At 34.6% G+C, this 23,097-nt stretch overlaps 1 pseudogene; it reads right to left on the reverse strand.

The window, feature by feature from the left end:
* Positions 1 to 10,245: 10,245 nt before the first annotated feature.
* Positions 10,246 to 18,713, reverse strand: LOC138330106 (tripartite motif-containing protein 2-like; annotated as a pseudogene).
* Between the last annotated feature and the right edge of the window lie 4,384 nt (positions 18,714 to 23,097).

Genomic DNA, 23,097 nt, shown 5'->3' on the forward strand with positions numbered 1-23,097 from the left:
ACTACAAATATTACGACATGTTGGCTAACCATTGTCCTACAATCGATATTCCAGGGCCTAATTAAGGATATTACGACTTAGTGATGGAATGTCCCACTCGATATACAGCAGCCAATAGGTATTTCTTACAAATATTGACAGTTCAACCTCTAATCTACAGTTAAAGATTTCCAATTAATACTTTTTATACATGATACTTCAAAACTCTAGAATTAACTCGATCCTCGATATTCCGAGGCCGTTTTACTTCTTTGAAATCACGACTGTGAATCTGTCTTGCTTGTATACATCTTTTTCGCTTTTGCAGCACAGATATTACAGACAGTTTTCATGTAATTGTTATGCCTCGCATATTTTGGTAGGGAGTCCTAAAGCATATTTACAAATGTGAAAGGTAAATGCTGATTTTCCAGGGCATGTACTCATATTCCGTATTCAAATTTAAAGGTAACATCTGAATGACACATATTCAGGGGCCTACTGTACAGATCATAACGTGCTATAAAACCATCCTCGATATTTCCAGAAAATTACTACAAATATTACGACTACTGTAATGGGATAACCCAATCCCTCGATATATCAAGGGGTCTACCAGATAACTTCGATTTCTTGAGTCACTCGATATCGACAAGGGTCCGTACTACAAACATCATATCAGACAGGCGTTGAAGGTGATTATGACATAAATCGATTTAATTAGGTTACTACGACGAGATTTTATTAAGACAGTATCTAACTCCAACTCTCGTTATCCCACGGGTCGAGGCTACAGGAAATTACGACTGTGCCTTTAAACTGAGGTCTACTGTAGCTGATAAAATACGAACTGATCAAATTGAGTGCAATTTTGCAGTTTAATTCCAGGAGTGCAATTACCTGTTTTTAATCACTTAGTTACTGAAACTACGCCATAGATACAAAATCTATCCAGCCTTCCGAGCCATTGAGAATTTAGTGACCTGTTCGATTTGACGCATACGAGTGAGCGAATTTTTCTATTTCATGCGAACAATCCAATTTTAACTATAGTTATTATTAGAGGCTCAAAATAAATTGAAAGGAAGTCAATGCATCGGAACTTTTGGCATGTTTATACTTCATAAATGTCACAATATTACATTACGTTTTTAATCAGTAATATATAATAATGTATTTATACTTGCACCCTTCAATTGAAGAAAAATAAGCCCTAAAGGGGCTACAACACAATGGTTTATAAAAAATTTATTTGAACAAACGAAACAAACAATAACGTCAGATAATGAAATTCACTGAAGTTCATTATCAAATTTGAATCAAAAAGGTCACAAATAGTTACATGTTATTGTAATGTCAATAAATGATTCCGCAATGAATTTACTGGTGCAGAAAAAATGCGGCTAATATAGACGATCATTTCCAGGAAAAAATCTAATTTCTTGACATGCTCAAAATTAGTATATTTTCAATCTACCTATCAAATAGTTTTTGATTGATATTTTCATTCTTATCTAGTATAATATAACGATACTAAAATTTATCATTGTCATTAACATTCAACCATGTGAAACCAAAGTAAGTGTAATTTTTGCATAAGCTGAAGAAAATTACCTAATTCGAATTTTCATCAATAACTAAAAATTCGGCGAAATGTGAGCACCTTTACAGGATTTGATACAAATGGAATATCCTGAGAGAAGGAGTCCAAAAAGTCAGGAAAAAATGACATTCAATTTGATTATTCTATTATCGATTAAAGTCGTTTTGGTTAAAATGGAATCAATCATCGTCACCTTCCAGTATTGAATCTGTGGACTTCCGGAAAAAAATCGTTTAATAACAGTCATTCGATCCATTTTAACAATTAGTAAGTACATTATTTGCAATGTTTGTCATTATCGTACGGTGCAACCTGTCTAAATAGGATAGGCCTATGGGGACCAGCCATATTTGACGTGAACAATTTTTTTTATTGTAAGCAGTGTTTCGTTTTTATACAATGTCATTTTATTTATAATTAACAAATAGAAACCTTAATCAATGTAATTCCTTTACACACAACAAGGATTATCAGATAAGGGCCGTTTTTGACATGTTATACTTTAACCTATATTGATAATTCGTTTTTTCAAATAGGGACTGAGTAAGAATCGATGACGTGATTCCTCCTTAATCTATACTGAGTACACTATGCGTTGTTTACTTCCTCATCAGACATGTAAATTTCCTGTGCTTTCAACCAATGTTTGTAAATGGCTATTTCGTGATTTCTTAGAATACAAAACAAATGATTCCCGGGAAAACATGTCATCGTTCTACTGGACAAGATCATAGAATCTTCATATAAAATCAAACGTATTCTGGCACAAACAGGATCTGACGAACGCTTGAATAACTCGTCCCAATTCCTGAGGAGAACCATCACAATGCCAGTGTGGCTGAACCTACAGACTTGATATACTCGTGCCTGCGAACAACATGCCATTTGAAGCCACCTAAAAACTGTGTTAAAAGAAATATTTAAATGTAGGGGTGCATAATAGTTGTATTATTGGCACAAGGTCAAGTACTGGTTTAGTTTCTATTGACTTTTTGTATAGAAATTAAGGACTCAATTACTTATATTTAAGAAATCCAACTTATAAATTAGATTTAATTGCAGTGTAATGCTGTGGTTTTCATATATTTGTAAGATCTATAGATGAGGCTTGGGCTGCATACATTTTTTGACTCATAGATTAGATGTAATTTATACTGTAGGAAAAGTAATTGGTAAAATTGATGAGCATTCATGTTTTTTTGTATGGTTTTTCATATTTTACTGCTTTGATGTTTGTAATTTAGAGATTTCCTTTATCAACATACCATTTCTCAACACTTGTTTTATAGGATTTTTTTTAATCAAATAGGAATTCAATTGGAAGTATTATGGACAGTGATTTGCTAATGATGGAATGTGTGGACACTTCTCGATATTCGATATGATGTAATCGATGCTATAGATATTGTCTAATGATGTTCTCTGATTGAGAACATCAGGTTCTATATCTGTTGTATATTTTTTGCCTTTCCCCATGTTGATAAGGTGACATCTTGTTCGGAAATTTATTGATGCAAACATGAGAAGTGTTCATGTTCAAATTTGTCTTGTTTAAATTATAGTCAAATGGATTGAATACTATAGACTATTGATAATGCCATTCACTGAATTAATGATTGGATGAGAAGTTGATTTCTCATGTGAAATGAATGTAGTTCATGAATGTGGTTTGCATAGATAAATTTTAGATTCCGTTTTGATATTTCGACATGAAATAATCTCCTTTTGATATATTCTGAATAATGGAATGGATATTAGCAATGATAATTCATTTTATGAGAATTTAAACTTTGAACATTAATATGGTATTTTCCAATTGTATGGTGAAATGATTAAGCTTCCTTGTAATAGCTATTGCATTGTAAATTGGAGTTGTTGGATGACAGATAAAATGACCTTGACAATTCTTTGTGTGGAATTTTTGATTAATGTGAGCCATTTCTATACCCAAAAAAGTTCTTATTTATGTTTAGGCATTTTTTGTTCATATGATGTTAAGTTATATTATTGAAAAAAGGTAATTACAATGATTACATAATGTGACGAAAATAGGATTTACAAGAGTGATTGTCTTACAAATGTCGCTTACTAAATATTCAAAATATCTGTATTTTTTCGCTGTTTGTTATAACATACCTATTGCTTTATTCTTATTATTTCTGGAAAAATTATCCTTACAAAACCACCTTAGGAGACTCAAAAAACCAGATTTTTAAGCAAAAGTTAGTTATATGTAATAGGAAATTGCGTTTTGTGTTCATGTTTTACATTATACAGGGGCCGAGAATAGCTCTCGTGTGCATGTTAGAGTAATTGGCTTTTTAAAATAGGAAATCTTGTTTGTTCCAAATGGATTATGGTAACTAGTACGTCGCATAGTTTAGTCATGCTAGTAGATCTTTGATTGTAACCAGTCAATAAGCATCAATATGTTTTTACGATATTATTTCTCTGCAGGGATCATCATAAACATTTTTACTTTTTACTATGTTTTTCCTCGTTACTTGCACACTTTGTTTTTTACAAATGTGTCCATTCTAATTTGAGTGGATTGTTTTATGTTTTCAAGATTTAATGGTATCTATTATGTAGAGTTGGGATCCTTTGTTTAAGGATGAAGTTTGTGATAGTTTTGGTGCATTTTTGATAAATAAGCAAAAATGTTAAAATTCAGATAAATCACTATCTATTTCTGTATAAATATTACACATATATGACTTGCATTCCTGAACTATGGTTTTGACCGTATTTATTTAGTATTTTCTTTGACATATCATTTTCAAATTGTATGCACAATTTTTGTTTTGGGGGGAGGGGCGGGGATGTCGTATACGTGTATTTGTACATGTCAAAGAAAAATATAAATTAATCCCGAATATAAAAATGGTTATGTTTGGTTCTAATTTTACAATCTCCATTTTCCGGAATTGTTTCTCCGGGTTTCGATTATTATGTTACTTACTGTGAAGAAAATGAAAATAAACAAAGCAGACAGCAGATCAGAAGATTTTGTCATCGTTTCGGCCCTAATTTTATAATGTCTTGACGGTCGCCATTTCCCGGCGACGACAAGTGGGACGAAATTGACAAGAGTTTTCTACCATCTTAAAGAGACAAAAAAGACTTCCGTACCGCAGCATCCCAAAATATACAAAAACATTCACTTATACACTTTTTGCATATCAGGGTGGTCGTTCGTACAAGGCCCCTGGTTGTTAACAGGACCCTAAAATAAAACAAGCAACCAACCAAAAATCTGAACAAACAAAATTTGTCTAGGATGCCATCTAGGCGTATTTTTGTTCCTTCTCTAGTATTCTTCATTGACATGTACACTTTACGTGTGCGGGACTCTGTTCCAAAGGGTATTTAGCTTCTTTATAAATAATTTTACACGTGATTTGTACCGTTTACTTCTGTTGCTATGTTTAGTTTGTTTGATTCAATTAACGTTCTTTTAAACAGTCGGGAGTTATGTAACGGACGGCCTCCCATGTTATTTTGTAGTGTAAGAAGTGTGCGAGTGGTGAAATCGAATTTTGTGCGTATTGTACCGAGTTGTGTCCTTCTTTTATCATAAAGCGGTGATGGTGTGCGTGGTGTTTTGGGAGATTGCTGTATGTTCGGTTAGTTGTGATCTTGTATTAGTGTAACTGTTGCCCGCATTTTATAGCGCTTATATCACTGAAGCAAGGCCACACGCGCACATGGCGTTTGTAGTGGTCTTCGAGGGACAGACCGAGTCTACACACATCACACGAGTCACAAATTGAACAACGGACTACCCACAACCAAGTTATGTTGACCTCTCCTAATCATTCATTTATATTACCACGTGACCCAACTTTAAGCTAGCGGTTTCACAGGACTAGAATAAAATCTACACATAGCCTTCTGTACGCACAACTAATGGAGAAAGAAAAAACAAAGAATTTTTAATATTATTCGTGTTTTTAGTGCCAGTCAGGTGCCCTACATTAGTAACTGTAGCCTGGAATGCAGCATGGCCTGTTCCGCGGAAACTCGTGATTTCTCTGGTATCCTCCATCTTAATTACAAACCTGTAACAATTATTGCATTTGTCATTAACTGATATCGACATATATGAAATTCTTTCGTTCAGTTTATAAAGTTTTTGGTAAATTTTTCATAATATAAATGTTTTTTGTTTTAATGTATACGTATTTTTTTAAAATAGGGAGAATTTTCACGTTTAAAAGCTCTTCTTCCTTTCCGAAAAAATAAATAATTTTCTAAAAAGAATAATAACATAAGAAAAAATGTATCGATGGTATAAAAGGAGATTACGACACCAAAGAAATACAAGATTTACTGCATAAGCTATGTTAACAGTGAAGGTTCATTTCGCTGTTTTTTTTCGTCTGGCGCAGTTATAGTCAACTACCGTGCGATGATTAGACGAGGGGGGCGGGGGGCATTATGAAAATTATGAAAAATTATCATCTAATTTATTTGCAATTAGATTGATTTTTAAAATGAGATGATAATTATAATTATTAGGGTAAGCCTGTGCCTCGTCGGCTCAACACAAAATTACAATCTCGTTTTCTATTATTCCAATTTCAATTAAATGAAAACCCGTTTCAGAAGCTTGTAATTAAGGCTTCATAAGACCTCAGCACATTACTCTCTCAAAGACTTTTTATCATTTACCATGTAGAATTCTACTTTTATGACACGATATATTTTGTGTTTAGAACTTTTTGAATTTAGTGGGGGGGAAATTCAGAGCAGTTTTCTTTCAGATTAAAATCTACCAAAAGCGTCGGCTTTCCTTTCTGTCATGCAATATAATTGCTCGTATTGTCGTGCGAATTCAACGTCGTCGAATGTGAATCACCGGTAAACTGGAAACATGGCGATTCGTAACTGGTTGAAAATAAACCATGCCATTATGCTTATTATTATCTGACAATAGATTATAACTGAATGTGAAAAGGCCTATTGGGTCTAACTAGCGTAAACCCGCATCTGGAAATAGATATCACTTCTGGTTGATAGGATTATCCTAATTAACAGGTAATTCCTCTCTGGTTTCTAGCTTGAGAACGATGGTCGTATCGTTGCTTGCGGCTATTTGATAACTGTTTATTTGGATAAGGCGTTCTCTGTTACATATATGTGGTCGTTAAAAAGACACTGTACAAATTTGCGCTTTTATGACTCTTTCATATATAAATTTTACGTTGAGTTCTAAATATATATAATTCTTTTGATTACAAGAGTCGTAATTGGTTTTGCTTTCGCGCTTTAGTGCATGACGCTATGAAAAGTTACGAACTAAAATTTAGATATTATCTTTTCTCTTCTTCCAAAGTAATGTCTCCTGTACAGCTCGTACACATTTGTGCCTTCGGTTTGAACCTCATGTGGTTGGACCTCTGGGTGCTGCTCCCCATTGCGAGAGACACACCATGTGTCGGATAAAAGTGGTAGTTTCTGTTCCCTCGCTTTAACGCACAGCATTCTAGAAGAGAGTGAATGGTGGTTCGTCCATGGTCCTTATAGTGTGACCGGGTGGTGTGTGTTTGATTGGTTGTCTTGTCGGCAAGCATTGCTTCAGTGAAATGAGCACTTATAAAGAGGCTCTTGTAAGGACGATTCTCCCATATGGTACGGTGTGTTGAAGCGTTATATTGAAGTAGCAGTGTGAGGGTGGTTTTTGGGAGAAATTACCATCATAATATCCTTGAATAAACACCTTTAATATTTTTTATCATTACATATATATTTCCAATTTTGAGCTGAGTTGGACTCAATGAAAATACTTAAAAAATCTTGGTTTCATTTGCTCATGAACTTGCATTTTTGGGTATGCACTTGGGTATCTTAACATCGGTTTTCGCACAAGAAAATATTTTATTTAGACCTACTTTTGCCTAAGATGGCGTACATGTGGCTTCCTACTAGGCTCAGGCATAGATTTAAAGTCTAAACAGCGGTTGTTTAAAAAAGTGCAAATATTGCGGACAGATTTCTACAATTTTAAAAACATTTTTATTAAATTCTCTCGTCTTACTGACTTCGTAGTGTATCGTTCGATTGTCAGCAACATTGCCTACTAGAAAAGAAAATTAAAATTGCAATTTTGTGTGACGTGTGTCGAAACCTACGTTAGAACGTCTCAGTTACAAACACAACTCAATGAAGCTTTAAACGGCGCGATAAGAAATTACTATAATAAAAGTCATATGAGTGTTGGTTTACTTTTTTTGAATTCAGTTTTTTTAACATGTGCATCTAATGTGCTAATGGGGGCTAGACATTTAATATACCATCTTTCCTGTTCCCCATAAGGTATTGTACGAGTGCACTCTCGCATTTTTGATTACGAAGAGGGAGGACAACCCTTATCTCACAACTCTAGACATTATCCTTCAGCATTTTCGGGGCCGGTACCTTATTTGGCAAATGACTTCTAAATCTTGTATTGTAAATGTTCTTATGGGTCATTACATTATTATAATACAGTTGCTTCTAAATAAATGCTATGACATAATTTGTAATATTTGCGCTATTCCTTTTTAATTAGTTGTATTTCTAATTGGCGTACTTTTTTCTTACGTCTCTCGTTTGTGTAACTTGCAACAAGCCCAGAAACTCGCATTTTTTTAAAATACAAAATTATCAACAATTAAAAAAAATCTAATGATGGAATTTGAAATTGTTCAAGAATGTGATTGCGAATTAATTGCCTTTTGGACGATTTCCTGGCGGTGATGAATTGAGTTGCTATTGAAACAAAGTTCACATTGAACTGCTTCGCATGGTTTCATTCAATTTGAATTCCTGGAGACTTGGTTAACAAAATACAATTTGATATTGCAGGGTGCTGCTGTATTGGACGTGATGGGGCAGTGAGCACAGGTGGTGAGAAGCTATTTATATGAAAAATAATATGCAAGTTGTGGACCTAAATATGAAGTAAACATCCAAATTTGAATACTCGACAAAAAAATGGAATGAAGTGGGTTCTAAGAACTGTAATCGATATTTGTTTCCTGGTCACCATGACGCTGTTTAACCAATCAGTGGCGCTGTTATATCGATGAGGCATTATAATGAAAGACGCAAAAAACGAAATTAACACGTAATTTTCATTAACACATGTATGAAGAATTGACTTCCAGTCGCGCGGTTTTTTCGAATTTATTTCAAAATGGCGGATAGTCATAGTAGTAAAAGTACAATAAAATTGGTGATATGAGAGAAAAGCCAGGGGGTTTTACAACGGTTTTGTGACTCTCGGGTAGAATATCTCTATTCCTTCATATCCTTATATAAAAATATCTTAGTATTATTATAGTATCCGTTGGTAATGAACTCTTTGTGCCAATACCATTCGTGTGGTGTCAAAAAAATAAAAAAAAACTTTTGTAGTATGTTTTCATTTAACAAAGACACTGTGCTGTGTATATGTGGCATTGTGTTTGTAACTCAAAACGCATTAATGTGTTTAGGATATTATGTATTAAAATTTTGCTATTTTAATCAATTATTTTATTTTATGTTAACTAATATAGAAATGTCAACAGAATGAGGATGTTCTTAGTACATAGGTGTGTTTGTGGAAACTGCCCCGTCTTATCGTATCTTGTAACTTGTGTAATTCGGATGTCGTCGGGACCAACATATTCAACCGCTATAGCCAGGTTGCCGGATTTCACAGGTTTTAACTGCAATATATTAACAAGGAAAAATTCTCTCTAAGTCGTCAAGAAGTTGGGTGAAGTTAATAACATATGATCAACACACTGCATATCTTCCCCGATTACTGACTTTTCCATTAGTAATTTCTTAGAAAAAGCTTAAAAAATCGTCATTAATATGATTTTTTATTATCTTTCGGCTCATCGGTTTGAAACATACATTTAATTTACATAAACACTAAACCCACATCGCTATATGTACATGCAACCATACATTCAACTTCTCAATTCAAGGGTCTGTCATATTCATTCTGATCTAACCAGAATTACTTTCCCTTCGTTTCACTCCGTCAGTACTGACTGAAGGAGAAGTAACTCTGAGAGATCAGAATTGTCATGCTCGCCAATGTTTGTTAGACGTGGTCCATTCTTACAATAAGTATTTATTAATTCTCGAAATTAACTTTTTACGATTTAAGCAAGAATACTCTAGATTCAGTATAAACGATATGGATTGCACAGTAATCATGTAGGTGTGAGTTTGTGTCAGAAAAAATTATACCTGGTTAGCATAAAAAAATACTCATCCTAAATGTGATTTATCGTCTGTTGAGTTTCTTTTCAAAAAATCGAGACGAATAAATGGTGCTTACCTGAATACAGAGTGTGTTCAAACAAACTACTGTTTTTTATAATTTCCACTTTATTTCCAAATGTAATACAACCAATATTAAATACATGAAACAAATATGTGATCTTCAATGAGTTTATATATATATATGAGTAAGTTTTATGAAAACAAGTCTAGGAAGCTTTTATTTTTCGCGAGCCTTGGCTTTGTGTCGTCTTTCTCGAAATCCTGACGTCACTATATTGTTTCTGATCCTGACGTCACAATGGATTTCCTCTTCGACACAGCCAATGAAAATCGCTCCTAGGATATATTACACTAGTGACATGTTTAAAGTACTAACGAGGGCAAAATCTTCAGGATATTAAACAGAAAAAAATGTATATTACAATACAAATTATAAATAGATAAGAGAAAAGACCGGCCACTACTAAATATATTGGAACTTTCGATCAAGACATAAAAAAAGCAGAGTATTTTCGAAAGAAATATTCAACCGATGTATCAATAAACTAAAACATATTGAAAACTACTCAAACTCACAGGTTTTTCTTATATCGCCATATTCAAAAGACCATTTGCTTCAGCGGTACCACGGCATCAGTCCGTCCGTCAAAAATCGCCATCTGAATAACCGTTCACCAGTATCTATCAAAATTTGACTGATATCATATTTAAGTTTTGACTCTAAATTGTACCAATGGTCGTTCATGCTGCTCACCATGGGGCCTGAGAGGCGGGGTCAAAAGGGGTCAATTTGACTATTTACATCTGACCGACCGATTTGTTCTTTGAACATATTGCATTGAAAGCATTCTCTTGGGTGGAGATTCAAAATTGTACACATTGTTTGGCTGACCCCCGGGGGCCTGAGGGGTCGGCCAAAAGTGGTCATTCTGGCTATTTCGATATGCACTACTTCCTCGTAACACTCAATATTCATTGAAATAAACCGTTAAATCATAATGAATTTTAGTATTTTTATGTTTAAAGACAAATTTCCTTTTAACACACATACATGATGATAATGATTGAGTTTTTACGAAACCAAATAAAAACAACAAAAATAATTAATACTTCAAATCTAAAACGTTAAACATAATTTATCTAACGCATATCATAGATAGCTATAAGCATATGGCTCACACATCACGTGCAATATGTCAACGACATCAATGTAACCCCCCTCCCGCGGGGACAAGGCATAGGAAGGAACAGACACCTTTGATATCAAAAATTATGTACTAACAAAATACGGGCAAATGTTAAGATGAAAGCATCAAATAAAACCATTGTTTTGTTTAATTGATATTTATCTAATCAAATTGATGAGCGGTTGGGACAATTGTTTCATAATTATTATGGACAGTTATTTTACATCCTGTGTGTATTCATCAGTAATAATGAAGGTCAGTTAGTTATGTAATTTAACTGTTTCTCCTTTATTTTAACAATAAAGAAAATTAATGATCTTTTTTATAATTGTCATACATTGAATATTGACCTGATATGGTAATATATACCCGTTTCCCTTAATTTACTACTATGTTACATCAATGAAAATGAAATTAAAGCTAAAATCATAAGTTCAAAGTTTCCTGTAATAAAGAGACGGCACAAACCTCCAGCAAAAACACAAAATAATAAAAAAATAAAGGAGTTTGTTTTTACCAAATATATCTGAACTCCACTTCACTTAAAGTAGTTTAAAAGTTTAACTTAATGCTTCTTGTAAGATTTTTATAAGCATGATTTTTTTAAGCTGATGAACTGATGAAGTTTGATCCAACGGAATGGTGTTAACCTAACAGTCCTAAAAGTGATACGTCACTACGTAGGGAAACTGTCATCACAAAAGTGGATATATCATCGTGATCAAATAAACTGAAATAAGCGAATAGAATTATTATCTGACCCGGACGTCACCACAAGCTTATCACCATACACGGATATAGCTCGTGGATGTCTGATACCATCCGCTGTCGTTAACAGTTCTCGGACGTTTGTCCCGTCCCCAGACATCTGTACCACGTTGTGTGACATATATCCACAGACATAGACGTTACCCTCCCCGTCCACGTCCACTCCATACGCAGACCTTACTACACCGACCTTCAACACGTCCTTGTGTAGATTGTCTGTAGACAGACTACCGATGACCGTACTGCCAGCAGTGGAGTTGTAATAAGGGATGAAGAGAGTCCCGGTACGGTGGTCCTGGGGTAACGTGTGTATAAAATTAGTACCTCTGTGTAACATTTGTGTCTTACCGTCCGTTGTCACCCGGTACACTTCGTTAGTTGAACTAACGAAGAACTCTTCATTTCTGTACGTTATACCGTAACATGATTTCTCAATGTTTATTACTTTCGATAATGTAAGTTTAGAAAATGTAACTGTCACCACATGTATACCATACCTACCACAGCTGCAACAGTTGTGTTGTCTACCAAACACAAATCCCAATGTCTCCATCCATCTTCAACTCATCCACAATATCTCCGTCAGTGTTGATTAATTTCAGCTTCTGATTGTTATAATCTCCTACAACAATACTGCCGTCAGGAGTGATAACAACTCCACGAGCAATAACAATCGGACCGATCTGATTTCATTTTTATGTTCACTTTTCTTACTTCCTTTAGTTCACATTCTGATAAAGGTTTGGTTAGGCTTGGGGCATCTGTAAATTGCCTCTGTTGCTTCTGGACGACAATTTTTACCAAAGTTCAGACTTGTTCCATCAAATTCCGCTTCGTGCTTAAGACTGACAATAGAGCTCGTCATCCTCATCTCTTTGACTAAATCCTTCCAAGCATCCAGCTCTGTTTGTCCTCTCTGGTACAATAAAATCGTACCCATGTGGTCGTTCTGTTGCAGGGCTGTAGCAGTTGATTCCATTGTATTCTTCATAGCGATCTTCAGTCGTTCACACTTTTGACTTGTCGCCTTCAGATTGTCACTTTCTACTTTGTACTTAGCTATCAGGTCATCTGTGATTTCCTTCTTTAATTCTTTCATTCGGTGAATGAACCGTTCTTCCATATCGTCGATGCTCTGTAATGCCGACTCCTTGTCGTCTGCAGTGCTCTGTAAGTATTGCTTGAAGTTCTTTACCGCCGATTCCAGGGAGTCAGTAGCCTCTTGTAGGTAGGTTATCGTGTCTTTAAGTGTTGAGTTTCTGTCCAATGTACTACAGTAATCTTCAGTGGTTGCTACATCGTTGCATTTCCTGTGACCAGCAATTATACATTTGCTGCAGCCAAAAACTTTGTGGTCGACGCAAAAGTAGTCGATCTTCTCATTGTGTTTGTCGCAATTCTTGGTCAGTGTTTCTGACCTTGGTAGGAGTTTACCAGCGGAAGTTCTTATATCTTTACCATCACAGTTGGTGTGTATAATGTCATGGTGATTTAGTTTACACGACTCGCAAAACAACCATTTGGTATCCTTACACCAGAACTGAGCCAAAACCTTCTTGTCTTTGGTTTTGACAGGGCATGCAATAGTAAATAGTTGTTGAACCGATCTTCATCTGTAGCAACTCCATTACAACTTTGTCTACAGGAAACTGCTCGGCCCATTTGTCCTTATCCTCAGTCTTATCAATAGGGTGAGTAAGTGTTCTACATACCGGACAAGTAAAGGTAGTCGCCGTATCCCTCTTCCCCGACACCTCACTGATGATGTAAGTACTCAGACATTCCTGACAAAGAGAATGGTGACATGGTAGACATCTTGGTTGGTGAAGCTGTTCCAGACAGATCGGACACTCCAGGAGGTGTGAGTCCGACTGAGTACAATCTTTAGGGACCTGATCAGGACCACCTTCTGCCATGACTTTTTCAGTCGATGATCAGGTATTCTGAAACAGACAACAACGATACAGCTTTTTACGTTTGGTGGTATATAAAATATATTCTTTATTTGATAATGGAGCTATATAACACAATAACACATGAAGTGTTTGGTATTGTAAAATTTGATATTATTGTCCTCTGTAACAATGTCGATTTATAATATAAGTTGTGATTCATTTTGATAGTCAATTATCGGGTTTTCATTTCAACAGATACTGAATGGCGCTACGGTTGTACGTAATTGTCGATATTAAGACTTAATAATTTAAGACATAATAACTTCATGTCAAATGTGAAATTGATTCTCCGATAATTTGTACCATGTACATATTCTTGAATATCATGGAATGTCAATAATTACGTGGTCCATTGTCCCAGAGACTGATTGAGCTAAATATACAAATCTGCAGGACCCAGATATAAATTAATTGATACTAGGTTGGGGTGGTGGAAGCACCCAAGAGGATTGTCAACGAATGAGGATAGTTAAAGCTCATTCACCCTCCCTGGAAAGTTGCATTTTAACTCTCTTCTAAATCAAAGACTTAGATACCATGTCCATTCATGAAAGTTCAGTGGGGTGAAATTATTCCAATAGTATGTGAATCATTTAAGTCTCCATTATGCTATTCAATAGGTATACATAGGAACGCTTTATGAATGGAAACTCATAAATTTGACTCTACTGCCCGTTATATTTTCACTCATTCGGAATTAAAAGGGATGCCGATAGGAATATATTAAACTTTTTTTTTATTTCATACGTTGTGGTCTCTGTGTGAAATATACTGTTTTCTTACTCTAATAAGATAGATAGAAATAAATGTTCTTGTGGTCTCGCTGTCGCTAGCGCAGTACCAGTGTGGAAAGGAAGCAACGGGGGAATTACATGTTTTAAATATGACAACTGTCATGCATGATTTGATTAGTGTGGTTTGTGTAACGTCAAATTAATAGACAGGGCCATTAAAAGACGTACCGGTTATGTAGGTAGAGGAAAACCGGAGTACCGGGAAAATAAACAATCTCGATACTCAGACGATTTTGTGGTAAGATGTCGAGACATCTGAACCATTCACCAATCGCGGTGCCATGGGATGGAAACAATCCTAAATTACATGATAGGCCAGTACATATATTGGATTAACTCAAAATGTTGCTTGTCATGTAATGGGGAAGCATTGAAATACCACTTAGTAATTTTCCTGTTGAGCTAGAATCATCGGTTCCTGACTGGTTTCACTTATAGAACTTTTGACAAAATTTAACATAATAGGTGATTTTATAGGCCTAGGAGGTAAAGTTTTAAATATCAACTATCTTTAAGTGATACTTTTAGTATATGTTTAAAAACTTTAAAATTAAATTACTTGTTTCAAATTATAATAGGGACACCATATTAAGTAATATTTTATTAATTGCTGAGCCAAGTGCAATATGCTCGTGTATCTTCTATTTTTGAAGATACATGTAGATGACGTTCAGGGGGTGAACGGAGACAGGTCAGGATGACAGACGTGAGATAAAAATAGCACACACCAGAAAATTAACTTTATTTTGTCGTTTTCTGATGGCGGAGACATAACTAATAAAATGATTTCTTAATGGAGATGAAGAGGGGAAGTACAGAACTCATTTTGTAGACATCGTCCACCGACGTTTGAACCTTTATAAAACAAGAATGTTTACGCATGAGGTTTAAAATTATCTGCCAAAGACTTTATAGGTTCTTCTGCATAATGTTTTTATTTATGTGATAGACAAGCATTAAGAAGAATTAAATCTATGACATCAGGAAAAATACCCCTAGAGATATGATTTAGTTCCATCTTTAGTAAAACTTTTTGTAGTACTACAAGTTGTAAAGCCTAAACACCAACATACTTATAAAATTGTACATCGATTCTGCTAGAAATAGTTTTCTTCTCATTTTAACAACTGAAACTCTGGGCTTTTTGCCAAACCATCGACAATATATAATTATCGGTCGTATTATTATAATTTATATAATACATTGTGACTTCTCTATATATTTGACCGTAGTATTGGTAATACGTGCCTCGGCGCCTTTGTTGATTTTTGTAGACTTGGTAGAACTTTGCCGTTATTTTCAAACTACATATCTGAATTACTGGTGTTTGTTGAGGAAAAATGTATTTTTGCAAGAGAAAAATGACGATAGGCGGAAAGAAGCAAAGACCACAACTCGATGGATGTTCGAGTTTCCCAACTACAAATTACGACAGTAATAAACTAAATAACCTCCTGTCTTACAGAATATGTTTTTTTTTTATAAATCAATAAAAACAAGCCTATAGCACAGACCTAAATAAACAAACAGTGGTAGTCACGTGGCGATAAGGTTCCATGTCTGACAGAAGATCTTTATAACATCACAGAAGCTTGACATTATGTCAATAGTATAGCATAACTATATATATTAACTATTTTCTTATATTCCAAATATTCTATTAACTACATGTAATATACAAATTTGGCTACCGGTGCATTTTGTTTGTGGGGGTTTGTATATAGCATATATAGGTGATATGTCTTTATGCATACAGAATGTCAAGCGTCTGTGGTAGTCAACATATATCTATATACAAACATAAATTATTATTTCTAAATAGACATGTCATTGCTACCCTATTAATAAAAAAAACGTTTTCAAGTACTACATTCAGTGTATAAACCAACATGTTAAGCGAAGCGCGAAATGCAGGCATTGAGGAAGTAATCAATCCTATTATAATTGTATACCTACCCAGTAATAAAATAGCATATTGTCAATATTAACAAAGACGTAAACTTCATGTCAGTACAAAGGACGGCGTGCCTCGTTAGTGCTGTGTATTATATCCACTTTCGGTTTGCATATATCTAACACAGCCATAATACAACCGACCTACGATTACAGGATTTTTAAATGATATGTACACTTTTTGGTGTTAACAAAAACCTTATATATCGAGGTATGTCAGTGAGATGTTGTAGAGAAGAGTTGTATCATAAACTTATCTAACATAACTTACCGTCAATATTGGTCAAAACTTCAACTTCATGTCTGGTGATATATACATGTAGAACGGTGTGTCTGTCTCCGTGACCTAAAGTTGAGTGATATTCGGCAATCCTCGGTCAATTCCGGTAATCAATAGATGCCACCTGGGATTCTAAATGTTGTCCTTTGTCTGTCTATATATAAATGTTATGAATACAGTTTCAATGGCTGTTAAGGTATGTTAAGTTATATAAAAGGACAATGCATATTTCATATAGTTTATCTGATTCAATTCTATGCATCTAATTCTTGATATATCCCCGTCCCGTGCTTTTAACACAAGAGCACCTATTCAATATTGGAGTATACACAATGTAAAGTATAAAGTATATGTGTGGTATCATGCCTGTTTGATAGATGGGTGACAAACTTCCAAGCAAAACATTTAGCGCCATCTAAGGACATGTCGGGTTTATAGGTGGGGTAAACCTATCTAGAGTACCAGGGGGATAAACACCGGCCTATGGACAGTACCTGGCAACTGCCTCACATGGGATTCAAACCCACGACCCAGAGACTGAGGATGAGTAGTCGGCTACCGCCGTCATGAATGGGCCAATCCTAACTCAAAAAAGTTTTGTGATTTCAAAGTGATAAGTTTGAAATAACAACTACCTTAAAGATGCTCCACCGCTGACAAATGGTATTTTTTCACTATCAAAAACAGGAGCAGACGATTTAGTATTTTTCTCCAGTTACACAAGTTACTTACTTTGCACCATTACTACCATTGAAAAGGTTGAGCTTATAATTTTACTTCAAGTTAAAAATATGAAAAATAATTAATTGCATCCCGAAAAAATTCCTTAGCACTATATCTTATATGGAATGAAGTAATGATTGCGCATGCCACAGAAGGCAAAATAAATTATTTTATCTTATATTTTGTGTTAATTAGTCATATATATACACGATTAAACCCCAATTATTGTTCTAATGATGAATATCATTTATGCTCTGTCGGCGGTGGAGCATCTTTAACTGATAACTATTGATGATTAATTGCTTTTCTCGGATATTTGAAAGGAATAATAAATACGAAACGATTTTATAATGTGTGGTACGATTTCATGCGTAATGAGCACTGGATCACACATTTACAGTGACCACCATTAATCAACAGAGAATCTTATAACATATTATATCATATTCCAATGCAGTTAAGGGGACTCAAAATTTGTCAGTGTAAGGTCTATAGCTCCCCTTTAATTAATAAGTTTACTGCAATGCTGACACATGAATTCATCTAATTCATCTTCCCCGTTCCATTATGCAAGCATTAACACATACTTAATCAGTCTACCCGGTAATTTAAGCGTTTACCGTCAATGTTGACAAAGACATAAACTGTGTCAGAATATAGGACGGTGTGCATTGTAATTATAGGCCTACCCGATAAATATCAGCACTGTGTATTACATCCTCTTTCGGTTTGTATATATCTAACACAGCCATAATATAATAACAATAACAGACCTATTATAGGATATAAAATGAAATTTACGTTTTTGTTGTTAACACAAACCTTATATATCGAGTTATGTAAGTGAGATAATGTTGAAGAGTTATATCATAAACTTATCTAACATAACTTACCGTCAATATTGGCCAAAACTTCAACTTCATGTCGGGTGATATAGAACGGTGTGACTGTCTCCGTGACCTAACGATGAATGATATTCGGCAATCCTCGGTCAATTCCGGTAATCAAGAGACGCCGCTTATGATTCTAACAAACACAGAAGATCGGAATTTACGTATAGAGTTAAAATTTCAGTGTTGTCCTTTGTCTCCATATATATTTATTTGTATGAAATATAAATGTTACGAATGTATGTTAAAGTATGTAAAGAAAAGTAATATGAAAGTATAACTAGTTTATCGATACGTATGCATCTAAATCTGGACAAGTATTGGTTTGCCAAAAAGCTGAGGGGGGGGGGGGGGGGCTTAAAAGGGGGGGCTACGCGCGAAAGCTTAAAAAATTTGTTTTGAAATAATTATGGAAATTAAACAATGATATGATGATATTGCTTAGCATTTTCAAATGTTTTGTTGGAAGTCATTTTATAATTTGCGAACTTGTGTTATTGCAAAGAAGCCAGGCCTAGTTCAGAGGAACAGTTTTAATTATACCAACAAAATAAATAGGATTTTATGCAGAGAAAAAAAGACTCAGAAAAAAAACAGACATAAAGAAAATATTGAAGATTATCTCATATGTTTCTGTTTTATCTATGTTTTTTTTTCATTCCACTTTTAGTATGTTCTGTTATTCCGTATTCCGCATTATAGTATGTGCTCCGTGTTCCGTTAATATTAGCATAACAATAATGTTTCTAATGTGGTACAGTATACTACTACAGATATAATTGTTCCACCTGTAAATGAAAACAGATATCATTGAAAATGCCTGATTGATTTCTAGAAAATCCTAATTCAGAATAGTTTCACCACGAAAGCCTGTTCTACACGTAATCTCAACGGATGCAAGGGCTGTGTGACCGTCATTTATCAGGAAGATGGCGTCCGAATCCGGACATATTCAAGTCTGTTTTCCGCATTTCGTTTTAATATTAGTTCAACAGGCAATGCTTGTAACACACGGATCAAGCTTCTGATCCAAGCGTTCTTGCGATATGACTATCCTGCACTAAAATGCAAGATGGCGTGATTTGCTTATGATACTAACTGCTACGCCTCAAGTGGTGTAGCAATCAAGCGGCGTAGCAATAAAATTGACTGATCACCAGACGGTATCTAACCACGCCCCGTGCTCGTACACACAGGTACACATATTCAATGCCTAAGCATAAACAATGCAAACTATAAATCTATGTGTGGCACAATGCCTGTTTGATTTATGGCTGACAAAATGTTAATTTCAAATAAAATTGATTCCATCCAGGTTTGTTTTTATTGTTATGAACCATTCCTCGATTATATTGTGAGTAATAAATTATGATCATAATTCATGCTTCATGCGGTTTATTCGATTTTTGTCTTTTAATTGTTGATTGAAATACTATTTATTTATTGATACATTGTGTCTATTTTTTCAACAAGCAATGTAACATCAGAAGTAACTGGAATGTTTCTTTTGTTTAATTAATATTCCACCAATCACATACCACCTCCGTTGTGTCATGGTGATTGAGACCGAGTGGTTAAGATGTCCTGACATATCCACCTCTGGGTCCCAACTTCGAATCCCATATTGAACAGTTGCTGTGTACTGACCGCTGGTTGGTGGTTTATTCACTGTGTACTCTGTCATTCATTCACATTCTTAGCCAAACGCATCCTCAAATTACTCTATGTGCCTGCAGCAGGTTGTATCTTGGTAGTGAGTGTGGAACCTGTTTTAGGGTAGGTCGGTGATTTATCTAACAGTACTCCTACTCACTTCCACCATCAAATACTGGCACCTTAAACAGGTCTAGCTGATAAAAAGGCTGGATCGCTGAGTGCTAATATTGAGTTTCACATGTTGCAATTACCTGTTTTAATCATATATACCTGAAACTCTACAAGAGACTGATTTCTCCAGCCGAATTGCCATTAGCATGGTGACCTGTCGATGACTGCATACAACGTTTTCCTATACCAGGCGAGATAACTCTAAGAAAACTAACTTAAATAAACTTTCTGAAGAGGAACAACTCCTGTGAACTTAAACTGGCACATATTATACTTCCATAAATGTCAATATTTCGGTAATCAGTAATATATGATGTATCATCCCTGTGATGTCAAACAAAGCCTGAAATAACACAATGTGGTATATTTTTATTTAAAGATGCTCCACAGCCGACAGAGCATAAATGATCTTCATCATTTGAACAATAATTAGTGTTTAATCGTGTATGTATATGTCTAATTAACACAAAAAAATATAAAAAAAAATATATATTATTTTGCTTTTGGTGCATGCGCAATTAGTATTTTTCGGGATGCAATTAGTTTTTTTGATATTTTAAACTTAAAGTAAAATTAGACGCTCAAAATTTTCAATTGTAGTAATGGTGTAAAGTAAGTAACTTTTGTAGCTGAAGAAAAATACCTAATCGTTTGCTCCAGTTTTTAATATCTGTCAGCGGTGGAGCATCTTTAACAAATATACACTGTGCTGGATATATGTGACAGTGTGATTGTTACGCATCCATTGATTATTCTATTATCGAAATTCTTTTTGGTTAAATGAAAAATGTCACGTCACTGTATTGAATCTTGGACTAAAAATATATAATTCAATCATTCGATGTGTTTGTAAGTACACCACGTTACTGTTTGTCATATCGTACGGTGCAACCTGTCTAAATAGGATGTCATGGGGACCAGCATATTTGACCGGTATAGTCAGGTTTTCGTATTATACAGAGGTTTTTGGTTTAGATTAAACATATACAAGTAAGCCTTTACACACAGGGACACGGATCAGATAAGGGCCGTTTTTGACATGTTATACTGTAAATATATTGATAATTCGGTTTTTTTCTGAGTCAGTCGATGACGTGATTCCTCTTCATCTACTCCATTACCTATGTTACCTCAAAGACATAAACGAACAATAAAAAAGCCAGTGCGCTACCGTGATTCTAGCTTAACAGATGATTCCGACATGTCTTCGTCAACTGGACAAGATAAATACTATAAAATCAAACGTGTCCTGGCTCAAAGAGGATCTGGAGCAACGCTTGAATATCTCGTCCAATTCCGAGGTGAACCATCACAAAATGCCATGTGGCTGAAACCACAGGACTTGAATACTCATGCTCGGAAAACATGCCTTTTGAAGCCACCTAAAACTGTGTTATAGAGAATGTATTATATGTAGGGGTGCATAATTGTTGTCTTATGCACAGGTTCAGTACTTGTTGTTCTATTGACTTTTTGTATGGAATTAATGACTCAAATACTGATTTTATGAAATCCAATTATCCATATGTAATGCAGTGTATTGAGTGTTTTCATTATTTGATGTTTAAGATGAGGCTGGTACTTTTTGCCATAGTTAGATGTTTTTATACTGAAGGAATGTATTGTAAAATGATAACATTCATGTTTTTGTATGGTTTTCATATTTTATGATTGATTTTGAATTGATGATTTCCTTACAACATAACATTTCTCACCTTTTTTGAGATTTTTTTTAATCAAACGAATACAATGATATGAATGCAAACTTTGACATTAATATGAATTTCTCCAATGTATGGTGAAATGATTAGCTCCCTTGTATAGCTATTGCATTGAAATGTTGTGGATTTTTGATAATTGACCATGCATACTTGTTGTGGATGTTTGATAATTGACCATGCATACTCAAATATGTTCATGTTATGTTTATGCATTTATTGTTCAGAGATTTTGTTTTATTGTAAAGGTATTGCAATATTACTTGTTTGCGAAATAGATTTTCAGTGTGCCAATGTCCTAATACTAGTCAAAATATCTGTATTTTTCGCTGTTGTTATTACAACTTATTCTATTCTTATTTTCTGGAAAATTTCCTTACAAAACCTAGAACTCAAAACCAAATTTTAAGCAAAGTTAGTTCTATGTAATAGGAAATGCTATGTGTCATGTTACATTATACAGGCCAGAAACTCTCTTGTGCATGTTATGTATTACTTTTTAAATGGAAATCTTGTTTGTTCCAAATGTATTATTGTAACAGTAGGCATGGTTTAGTCATGCTAGCAGATCTTGTAACCAGACAAGGTCATGTTTTTTTACGATATTACTCTGAGGGTTCATAAACACTTTTTTCTGTTTTCCTCTTACTTGCACTTTGTTAAATGTGTCACATTTGAGGATGTTTCCAATATTCTCCTGGTTAATTTAGAGTGCTCCTTTGTTTAAGATGAAGTTTGTGATAGTTTGGTGCATTTTGATAATATGCAAAAATGTTAAAATTCAGATATCACTCTATTTCTGTATAATATTACACATATATGACTTGCATTCCTGAACTATGGTTTTAACCGTATTTATTAGTATTTTCTTTGACATGTCATTTCAAAATTGTATGCACAATTTTTGTTTGGGGGGAGGGGCGGGGATGTCGTTTACGTGTATTTGTAAATGTCAAAGAAAATATAAATTAATCCGGAATATAAAAATGTTATATTTGGTTCTAATTTTACAATCTCCATTTTCCGGAATTGTTTCTCCGGGTTTCGATTATTATGTTACTTATGTGAAGAAAATGAAAATAAACAAAGCAGACAGCAGATCAGAAGATTTTGTCATCGTTTAGGCCCTAATTTTATATATCTGACGTCGCC

Source organism: Argopecten irradians, chromosome 8 (assembly GCF_041381155.1).
Source record: "Argopecten irradians isolate NY chromosome 8, Ai_NY, whole genome shotgun sequence".
Classification (NCBI taxonomy): Eukaryota; Metazoa; Mollusca; class Bivalvia; order Pectinida; family Pectinidae; genus Argopecten; species Argopecten irradians.